Consider the following 12,032-nt stretch of genomic DNA (forward strand, 5'->3'; position numbering starts at 1 on the left):
TTATGAAATATTTAAGTGTATTATTTTGGCATGTAAGGCAATCACCATGTCACTGCTACAGAAACCACACAGGCACACTGTAGGTGACTCACTGCAAGCAAAAATAATCAGAAATCATTAAATTATTGTCATTAAATAGGACTGCAAGAGCTGCACAATTATGGCTAAAATATTCATCACTATTATTATTTGTCAGTGCTTAGATCAGGATTATTTGTCATGATTATTTTTATTTTATCCTGAAGTTTGTGGTGTGTTTTCATTCAGCTGAATAAGTGCGTATGATTTCCTCTAACGTCACATGAATTCAAAGCATGCAACACGATAACTTCAAGTTCAGATTTCATTTTTTGGCTTTTTGTGACTGAGACTGGAAATATTTATGTTCAAAATAATATTTAGGGAATCACACTTTAACTGGGCTTTTCCCAGTATGTCATCATTTCAGATTTCTTTTTCTTTTCTGTTTTTGGACAAAAGTTTCATTTTTGGGGGTAACACGTCTTTCGATCTAGATGGAGGGCTGAAAAACAAAGAGGTATCAGTACTTCACACTGCATTCATTGCAAACTAGTGAAACCCTTGCTTCTCTCTGTCCTTGTATTTCACATGTTGATTTCATCCCACTGCTCACTTTCATTCTCAGTCCAACAGGAAGTTGGATGCAGCTGATTCATTTACACTAAGAGTGTCTGTAATCCATCAGCTCCCATCTGTTGACAGCAGATGATTTCTCCTTTGACATACCAAGCTCATCTTTAATAACCCAGCACTGTGGTCTTTGCTTTGGTGTCAGGTTCCACTTTGTTATTTGGCTACACTCAGAAAAATAAAGGTGCCAGCTGGAACCAAAAGTGGTTCTTTAGACTGATGCCATAGAAGAACCTTTTTTGGTGCCACAAAGAACCTTTCAAACAAAGGTTCTTTGAAGAACCTTTAAAGGTTTTTCAAAGAACCTTTTTTTTTTAAATATACCAAAAGACAAAAAGGCATTTTAACCCTCAGCACAACATCACTACTTAGACATGTCACATATTAGTCATTTAAACAGTAATAATTAAATATATTTGCTATACTATAAATAAATAAATATAAATATTATATCTATAGATAACACAACAATTAATACATGTATTGTTTAATTAATAAAACATGAGAAAGTGATAAAAACCTTAGAAATAGCAATAGCTTTATAACAGACTTTTAAATCAACACATTGTCATCAGCAGATGTTTGCATGTTCAGTAAAAATACTGAACTTAAGCCTTACGGTGTGTCCTTTGTTAGTCCAGTTTAGGACAATGTCTCTGACGTATGTATCATATCAAATATATGTCATATCAAAACAAGCCCACACCTGCAGTTGTTTCAGTTTTTCACAGGTGTTTCCTGTCAGCTGGTCAACCTCACTCAGATGGACATCCATATCAGCCAACCAAACGACAAGCTCCTCCCTTTGTGCTTCAAATCCCTCCCACTCTGAGACAAGGAGCTGAGAGAGAGAAAACAAGGGTCAATTTTAAAGAAGATGGAAAAGTGAAACCCTCCTCAGAAGGTCTGACTCGCATAACTGCAGTCAACCTGTGATGGACTCCAGTTTGGCGTTCACGTCACCCCAGCGGCGGCCACACTCCCTTGCCACTGCCAGCAGCCGAGTCTGCAGGGTGCCCTGGAAGAGCCGAGCTAATATTTGACTCCTCCTGGTCAGGCTCTCCAGCTGGATGAGCCGAGGTCTCCCCTCTCGCCGCTGCCTCTGAACACAGAAACACAAATTGCATCTGAAGCAGGAGGTGCAGATGTTTTCTGCTATTCTTTTCTAAATCCAGGCTTAATCACGTGGAGGTATTTGGAAAACCTTTTTGGCCAGCGGACGACTGTTGTCTTGCAGAAAGTCAAATCAAACATATGCGATACACAATCAATTCACAAGAACACATTATAAAAAATAAGTCCAGTTCTTGCCTGATTTCGAGTGAATTCTGCATCAAAACAGGGTGACAAAATTAATAATAATAATAATAATAATAATAATAATAATAATAACTTTATTTATAAAGCGCTTTCAAACAAAGTGCTGTACAACTATTTGAAACTAAAGAGATAAAAAAAATAAAAGCGATACATAGTAATACAGGTAAAAGACACAATACAAGTTAAAATACCGTAAAAATTTAAAAACTAAAAGTCATAGAATTAAGACATGTAAGATAGGGTGAACAAATGTGTCTTCAGCTTAGTTTTAAAAACCTCCACAGAGCAGCCTGCCGAATATCATGTGGGAGGTTGTTCCACAGAAACGGGGCACGAAAAGAAAAAGCTCTCCAATTGTCTTTTTTTTCTGGCTCTAGGAACCTTTAGAAGGCCAGAGTCCTGAGATCGGAGAGCACGAGATGGAACATAAAGATGTAAAAGGTCGGAGAGGTATGAAGGTGCCAATCCGTTTAAAGCCTTGTAGGTGAGCAGCAGGATCTTAAAATATGCTCGAACCTGACAAGGTAGCCAATGCAGAGAGTTCAGAACAGGGCTAATGTGCTCAAATTTCCCAGTTCTTGTTAAAATGCGAGCAGCTGCATTTGCACCATCTGTAGACCTCTGAAAATTTTCTTTGGTAGCACAGAAAGAAGAGCATTACAATAATCAATGCTTGAGGACACAAATGCATGGACAAGAACCTCTGCAGTGTCGTTTGACAAAACTTGTCTGATTCTGGCTGATGTTCCTCAAATGATAAAAGGCAGTCTTTGTTATCTCTTTTACATGAGACTCAAAAGAGAGCACCATGTCGAATCACACGCCAAAGTTTTTTACCTTGTCCCTACAATTTATGACACTGTCATCAATTCTCAAGATGAAATTTTGGGACAAGTGCTGAAATTTGTGTGGCCCAATGACCATCAACTATGTTTTATCAGTATTTAGGAGCAAGAAATGATCAGATAGCCAGCCCTTAATTGCAGATAGACAAGATTCTAGTTTAGAGACTTCAGCACAATTTCCAATGGTTAAAGGAACATAAAGCTGCAGGTCATCAGCGTAACAATGAAAGATTAGTTTTCCCTTCGTCGGGAGCAGCGCTGGGCTGTTTAAATCACGGACAAACAGCATCCCACATTCTTGATTTTTAGTTCACAAACACTTGTTGTAATGACTAATGTTAAGGTTCAAATATAAAATTCAAATTCAAATTTTATTTGTCACGTACACAGTCATACACAGTACGATATGCAGTGAAATGCTTAGACAACTGCTCGTGACCTAAAGAAAAAAAAAGGAAAAGGCTATGAATAAGATAGGAAATAAATATGAAAAATTAAAAAGTGTAAATTTAACTAGGAAGGAATAAAATATAAATTAAAGCTGCAAGCAGCGTTATGAGGGCCCTCGCACCCCCAGCGCGTCGAGCCACGCCCAACACCGGAACCAGCACGTCCGATCTGATGTCACATTGATGGAATTCATGCATTCAACCACCAGCTAACATTTCATCTCATTCAATCATGATTAGTTAGTCGTCCCACTAGGTGGCGCTCTAACCATTACTGACAAATGGCATAACAAACATTTCCGAGGTCGAGTCTCATCACGCCTATGACCTTTGGGAGAGATTGAACATTGTGTTTTAGAGTGACAGCAGATTGCTGCTTTTTGGCGAGTGATTGAAACTCTACGTGCCACCATGACCACCCCGTTTCCCTGAATGTAAAAAGCTTCACAATTTAACATAACAAAGGTCTTTAGAGTCCACACACAGGAGATCGCATCAATCTGATGAAATCCCTTGGAGGAGTTCGTCAAAGTACGGTGCCTGAAAAGAGGAGAAAATGTCGCCAAAATTACACATTAATTTTAAAATGGCTGACTTCCTGTTGGATTTGGGATATTGCTCCAAGAGACTTTTTTGTACATCTTCCATAAGCTTACCGGGTTTTCAGAGTCATACATAAAACACAGACCAGGGGCTGATGTTTTGAAATTTTGTAGGGGGCGCTGTGGATCCATTTTGCACTATTTAAAGAAAATGATCGCATAACACGATGGCACATTGGAGGGGTGGGCCAAATTTCAAGACTTTTTAAACTTTCCAAGCCCCTCAAAAGCCACTTCATCTTTCATGGTGAACTGCACTGCCACTAGGGTGCGCCGTTCAGTTTAAAGTCAAAATTTTCTCACTGAAGCATCATGAGGGCCAGACGGTGATATTCACCGCTTTTGAGGTGTCCACGATGAACCTATGAAAATCAGTACAACAAAGTGTAAGACATGACATTTCCTGTTGCCAGTAGGTGGCGCTGTCCGTATTTCCGACAATGGGCACATCAATCTGTTCAGGCCGGGTCTGACATCATGCCTGTAAAGTCTGGTACTGATCAGACTGGATTTCATTGAGTTATACTAATTTGTTTCTTCATGGCAAGACATGAAAGTTCGCCATGCTGCTGGGGTCACACCCTTTCGCGAAAACTCACAGTTTTCACTGTAACCCAAGACCAACTCCTTAAGGCTTTCCTGGAGAAATTTGAGGCTGCAGATGTCACCCATCACTATACTGTACCCCAAAGTGTAAAACATGACATTTCCTGTTCCCACTAGGTGGCGCTGTCCTTGATGTCAAATATGGCAGTTGAAATATGTTCAGGGGTGGAGCCTTATCATATGTGTGCTCTTTGGTCCAGATCGGACAATGTATGACAGAATGAGCGGCAATAAGATTTTCATGGCGAGTAATCGAAATTCGCCGTGGCGCCACGGCCTCACTGTATCACAAAAACTCAAAAGCTCCGCAATTCAACATGGCCACGGTGTGTAGTTGACACTGACCAAAGATGAAGCTTATACGACCAAATCCCAAGGAGGAGTTCGAAAAAGTTCGAGGCATGGAAATGGCAAAATTAGAGCCAAAATGTCACCTTCACGTCCAAATGGCGGACTTCCTGTTGGGTTTGCGTCAATGGGCCCACAGACTTTTTTGTTCGTCTTGGCATGATACACATGTGTGCCAGATTTCATACATGTAGCTCAAACGATGTGGTCGTAGGGCTGCATTTAACAAGGCATAGGTGGCGCTCTAGAGCCATTTCCCAGTGCTCATATGTAAAACCATTAAAATACAAAATTTTTCACCAGACCTGGCATGTGTGCAAAATTTCATGAGTTTTTGAGCATGTTTAGGCCCTCAAAAAGGCCCTTGTTTTGCCTGAATAATAATAATAATTAAAGCTGCAAGCAGCGTTATGAGGGCCCTCGCACCCCGGCGTGTCGAGCCACGCCCAACACCTAAAACCAGCACGTCCGATCTGATGTCACATTGATGGAATTCATGCATTTAACCACCAGCTAACATTTCAACTCATTCATTCATGATTAGTTAGTCGTTCCACTAGGTGGCGCTCTAACCATTATGTACAAATGGCATAACAAACATTTCCGAGCTCGAGTCTCATCACGCCTATGAGCTTTGGGAGAGATTGGACATTGTGTTTTTGAGTGACAGCAGATTACTGCTTTTTGGCGAGTGATTCAAACTCTAAGTGCCACCATAACCACCCCGTTTCACTGAACGTAAAAAGCTTCGCAATTTAACATCACAAAGGTCTTTAGATTCCACACACTGGAGATTGGTTCAATATGATGAAATCCCTTGGAGGAGTTCGTCAAAGAACGGTGCCTGGAAAGAGGGGAAAATGTTGCCAAAATTACACATTAATTTTAAAATGGCTGACTTCCTGTTGGATTTGGGATATTGCACCAAGAGACTTTTTTGTACATCTTGATATCTCCTATAAGCTTACCAGGTTTCAGAATCATACATAGACCACAGAGCAGGGGCTGTGGTTTTGAAATTTTGTAGGGGGCGCTGTGGAGCAATTTCGCGCTATTCAATGAAAATGATCACATGCCAACAAAGCCTTCATCCATTTGGAGGTGTGTGCCAAATTTCAAGCCTCTATAAACTTGCCAAGACCCTCAAAAGCCACTTCATCTTTCATGTTGAACAGCGTTGCCACCAGGGTGCGCCGTTCAGTTTAAAGTCACAATTTTTGCACTGAAGCATCACGAGGGACTGATGGTGATATTCACCGCTTTTGAGGTGGCCAAGATGAACCTGTGAAAATCAGTACAACAAAATTAAAGCCATGACATTTCCTGTTGCCACTAGGTGGCGCTGTCCGTATTTCCGACAATGGGCACATCAATCTGTTCAGGGCGGGTCTGACATCATGCCTGTAAAGTCTGGTACTGATCAGACTGGATTTCATTGAGTTATACTAATTTGTTTCTTCATGGCGTGACATCAAAGTTCGCCACGCCGCTGGGGTCACACCCTTTTGCGAAAAGTCACAGTTTTCACTGTAACCCAAGACCAACTCCTTAAGGCTTTCCTGGAGAAATTTGAGGCTGCAGATGTCACCCATCACTATACTGTACCCCAAAGTGTAAAACATGACATTTCCTGTTCCCACTAGGTGGCGCTGTCCTTGATGTCAAATATGGCAGTTGAAATATGTTCAGGGGTGGAGCCTTATCATATGTGTGCTCTTTGGTCCAGATCGGAACATGTATGACAGAATGAGAGCCAATAAGATTTTCATGGCGAGTCATCAAAATTCGCCATGGCGCCACGGCCTCATAGTATTGTGAAAACTCAAAAGCTCCGCAATTTAACATGGCACAAGGGTGTAGTTGACACTGTCCAAATTTGAAGTTTATAGGACCAAATCCCAAGGAGGAGTTCGTTAAAGTACAAGGCATGGAAACGGTAAAATCAGACCCAAAATGTCACCTTCAATCCAAAATGGCGGACTTCCTGTTGGGTTTAGGACATTGCCATAATAGACTTTTTTGTTCGACTCTGAACGTTATATAGGTGTACCGACTTTCAAATATGTAGGTCATACCCATACCGGGGGCTCGCATTTTTCATTTTTCTAGGTGGCGCTACTGAGCTAATTTTCCCTGGCCATGTCTGAGAACATTAAAATACGTAAATTTTCACCAGACCTGACGCGTGTGCAAAATTTCATGAGTTTTCGAGCATGTTTAGGCCCTCAAAAGGCCAATTCATTTGCCGGAATAATAATAATAATAATAATTAAAGCTGCAAGCAGCGTTATGAGGGCCCTCGCACCCTGGCGTGTCGAGCCACGCCCAACACCTAAAACCAGCACGTCCGATGTGATGTCACATTGATGGAATTCATGCATTTAACCACCAGCTAACATTTCATCTCATTGAACCATGATTATAGTCGTCCCACTAGGTGGCGCTCTAACTATTACCGACAAATGGCATAACAAACATTTCCGAGCTCGAGTCTCATCACACCTGCGACGTTTGGGAGAGATTGGATATTGTGTTTTTGAGTGACAGCAGATTACTGCTTTTTGGTGAGTGATTGAAACTCTAAGTGCCGCCATGACCACCCCGTTTCCCTGAACGTAAAAAGCTTCGCAATTTAACATCACAAAGGTCTTTAGATTCCACAAACTTCAGATCGGTCCAATCTGATGAAATCCCTTGGAGGAGTTCGTCAAAGTATGAAGCCTGAAAAGAGGGGAAAATGTCGCCAAAATTACACATTAATTTTAAAATGGCTGACTTCCTGTTGGATTTGGGATATTGCTCCAAGAGACTTTTTTGTACATCTTGATATCTCCTATAAGCCTACCAGGTTTCAGATTCATACATAAAACACAGAGCTGGGGCTGTGGTTTTGAAATTTTGTAGGGGGCGCTGTGGAGCCATTTTGGGATATTCAATGAAAATTATCACATGACAACAAAGCCTTCGTCACATTGGAGGTGTGTGCCAAATTTCAAGCCTCTATACACTTGCCAAGACCCTCAAAAGCCACTTCATCTTTCATGGTGAACAGCGTTGCCACCAGGGTGCGCCGTTCAGTTTAAAGTCACAATTTTTGCACTGAAGCATCACGAGGGACTGATGGTGATATTCACCGCTTTTGAGGTGGCCAAGATGAACCTGTGAAAATCAGTACAACAAAATGAAAGCCATGACATTTCCTCTTCCCACTAGGTGGCGCTGTCCGTATTTCCGACAATGGGCACATCAATCTGTTCAGGGCGGGTCTGACATCATGCCTGTAAAGTCTGGTACTGATCAGACTGGATTTCATTGAGTTATACTAATTTGTTTCTTCATGGCGTGACATCAAAGTTCGCCATGCTGCTGGGGTCACACCCTTTCGCGAAAACTCACAGTTTTCACTGTAACCCAAGACCAACTCCTTAAGGCTTTCCTGGAGAAATTTGAGGCTGCAGATGTCACCCATCACTATACTGTACCCCAAAGTGTAAAACATGACATTTCCTGTTCCCACTAGGTGGCGCTGTCCTTGAGGTCAAATATGGCAGTTGAAATATGTTCAGGGCTGGAGCCTTATCATATGTGTTCACTTTGGTCAAGGTCAGAAAATGTATGACAAAATGAGAGGCAATAAGATTTTCATGGCGAGTCATCGAAATTCGCCATGGCGCCACGGCCTCATAGTATTGTGAAAACTCAAAAGCTCCGCAATTTAACATGGCACAAGGGTGTAGTTGACACTGTCCAAATTTGAAGGTTATGAAATGAAACCCCAAGGAGGAGTTCGAAAAAGTTCGAGGCATGAAAATGGCAAAATTAGAGCCAAAATGTCACCTTCACTTCTAAATTGCGGACTTCCTGTTGGGTTTGCATCAATGGGCCCACTGACTTTTTTGTTCGACTCGGCATGATACACATGTGTGCCAAATTTCATACATGTAGCTCAAACGATGTGGTCGTAGGGCTGCATTTAACAAGGCATAGGTGGCGCTGTAGAGCCATTTCCCAGTGCTCATATGTAAAACCATTAAAATACAAAATTTTTCACCAGACCTGGCATGTGTGCAAAATTTCATGAGTTTTTGAGCATGTTTAGGCCCTCAAAAAGGCCCTTGTTTGGGGTGAATAATAATAATAATAATAAGAAACGGAGCAGATACAATAGGGCCTTCGCACTCTCAGTGCTCGGGCCCTAATTAAAGCTGCAAGCAGCGTTATGAGGGCCCTCGCACCCCCGGCACGTCGAGCCACTGCCAACACCTCAAACCGGCACGTCCGATGTGATGTCACATTGATGGATTTCATGCTTTTAATCACCAGCTAACATTTCATCTTATTCAACCAGGATTATAGTCATGCCACTAGGTGGCGCTCTAACCATTATTGACAAATAGCATAACAAACATTTCCAAGCTCGAGTCTCATCACACCTGCGACCTTTGGGAGAGATTGGACATTGTGTTTTTTAGTGACAGCAGATTACTGCTTTTTGCGAGTGATTGAAACTCTACGTGCCGCCATGACCACCCCGTTTCCCTGAACGGAAAAAGCTTCGCAATTTAACATCACAAAGGTCTTTAGATTCTACACACTGAAGAATGCTTCAATATGATGAAATCCCTTGGAGGAGTTCGTCAAAGTATGAGGCCTGAAAAGGGGGGAAAATGTCATCAAAATTACACATTAATTTTAAAATGGCTGACTTCCTGTTGGATTTGGGATATTGCTCCAAGAGACTTTTTTGTACATCTTGATATCTTACACAAGCTTACCAAGTGTCAGACTCATAGATGAAACACAGAGCAGGGGCTGATGTTTTGAAATTTTGTAGGGGGCGCTGTGGAGCAATTTCGCGCTATTCAATGAAAATGATCACATGCCAACAAAGCCTTCATCCATTTGGAGGTGTGTGCCAAATTTAAAGCCTCTATAAACTTGCCAAGACCCTCAAAAGCCACTTCATCTTTCATGTTGAACAGCGTTGCCACCAGGGTGCGCCGTTCAGTTTAATCTCACAATTTTTGCACTGAAGCATCACGAGGGACTGATGGTGATATTCACCGCTTTTGAGGTGGCCAAGATGAACCTGTGAAAATCAGTACAACAAAATTAAAGCCATGACATTTCCTGTTGCCACTAGGTGGCGCTGTCCGTATTTCCGACAATGGGCACATCAATCTGTTCAGGGCGGGTCTGACATCATGCCTGTAAAGTCTGGTACTGATCAGACTGGATTTCATTGAGTTATACTAATTTGTTTCTTCATGGCGTGACATCAAAGTTCGCCACGCCGCTGGGGTCACACCCTTTTGCGAAAAGTCACAGTTTTCACTGTAACCCAAGACCAACTCCTTAAGGCTTTCCTGGAGAAATTTGAGGCTGCAGATGTCACCCATCACAATACTGTACCCCAAAGTGTAAAACATGACATTTCCTGTTCCCACTAGGTGGCGCTGTCCCTGGTGTCAAATATGGCAGTTGAAATATGTTCAGGGGTGGAGCCTTATCATATGTGTTCACTTTGGTCAAGGTCAGAAAATGTATGACAAAATGAGAGGCAATAAGATTTTCATGGCGAGTCATCGAGATTCGCCATGGCGCCACGGCCTCATAGTATTGTGAAAACTCAAAAGCTCCGCAATTTAACATGGCACAAGGGTGTAGTTGACACTGTCCAAATTTGAAGCTTATAGGACCAAATCCCAAGGAGGAGTTCGTTAAAGTTCGAGGCATGGAAACGGTAAAATCAGAGCCAAAATGTCACCTTCAATCCAAAATGGCGGACTTCCTGTTGGGTTTAGGACATTGCCATAATAGACTTTTTTGTTCGACTCTGAAAGTTATATAGGTGTACCGACTTTCAAACATGTAGATCATACCCATACCGGGGGCTCGCGTTTTTCATTTTTCTAGGTGGCGCTACTGAGCTAATTTTCCCTGGCCATGTCTGAGAACATTAAAATACGTAAATTTTCACCAGACCTGACGCGTGTGCAAAATTTCATGAGTTTTCGAGCATGTTTAGGCCCTCAAAAGGCCAATTCATTTGCCGAAATAATAATAATAATAATAAACAGAGCAATTACAATAGGGCCTTCGCACTGTCAGTGCTCGGGCCCTAATAATAATAATAATAATAATAAACAGAGCAATTACAATAGGGCCTTCGCACTGTCAGTGCTCGGGCCCTAATTAAAGCTGCAAGCAGCGTTATGAGGGCCCTCGCACCCTGGCGTGTCGAGCCACTGCCAACACCTCAAACCGGCACGTCCGATGTGATGTCACATTGATGGATTTCATGCTTTTAATCACCAGCTAACATTTCATCTTATTCAACCAGGATTATAGTCATGCCACTAGGTGGCGCTCTAACCATTATTGACAAATAGCATAACAAACATTTCCAAGCTCGAGTCTCATCACACCTGCGACCTTTGGGAGAGATTGGACATTGTGTTTTTTAGTGACAGCAGATTACTGCTTTTTGCGAGTGATTGAAACTCTACGTGCCGCCATGACCACCCCGTTTCCCTGAACGGAAAAAGCTTCGCAATTTAACATCACAAAGGTCTTTAGATTCTACACACTGAAGAATGCTTCAATATGATGAAATCCCTTGGAGGAGTCCGTCAAAGTATGAGGCCTGAAAAGGGGGGAAAATGTCATCAAAATTACACATTAATTTTAAAATGGCTGACTTCCTGTTGGATTTGGGATATTGCTCCAAGAGACTTTTTTGTACATCTTGATATCTTACACAAGCTTACCAAGTGTCAGACTCATAGATGAAACACAGAGCAGGGGCTGATGTTTTGAAATATTGTAGGGGGCGCTGTGGAGCCATTTTGCGCTATTCAAGGAAAATGATCACATGCCAACAAGGCATTCATCCATTTGGAGGTGTGTGCCAAATTTCAAGCCTCTATAAACTTGCCAAGACCCTCAAAAGCCACTTCATCTTTCATGTTGAACAGCGTTGCCACCAGGGTGCGCCGTTCAGTTTAAAGTCACAATTTTTGCACTGAAGCATCACGAGGGACTGATGGTGATATTCACCGCTTTTGAGGTGGCCACGATGAACCTGTAAAAATCAGTACAACAAAATTAAAGCCATGACATTTCCTGTTGCCAGTAGGTGGCGCTGTGCGTATTTCCGACAATGGGCACATCAATCTGTTCAGGGCGGGTCTGACATCATGCCTGTAAAG

This window comes from Mchenga conophoros, linkage group LG6 (assembly GCF_057382185.1).
Source record: "Mchenga conophoros isolate Kocher_MC1m ecotype Shallow Benthic linkage group LG6, M_conophoros_male_GT1.1, whole genome shotgun sequence".
Taxonomy (NCBI): Eukaryota; Metazoa; Chordata; class Actinopteri; order Cichliformes; family Cichlidae; genus Mchenga; species Mchenga conophoros.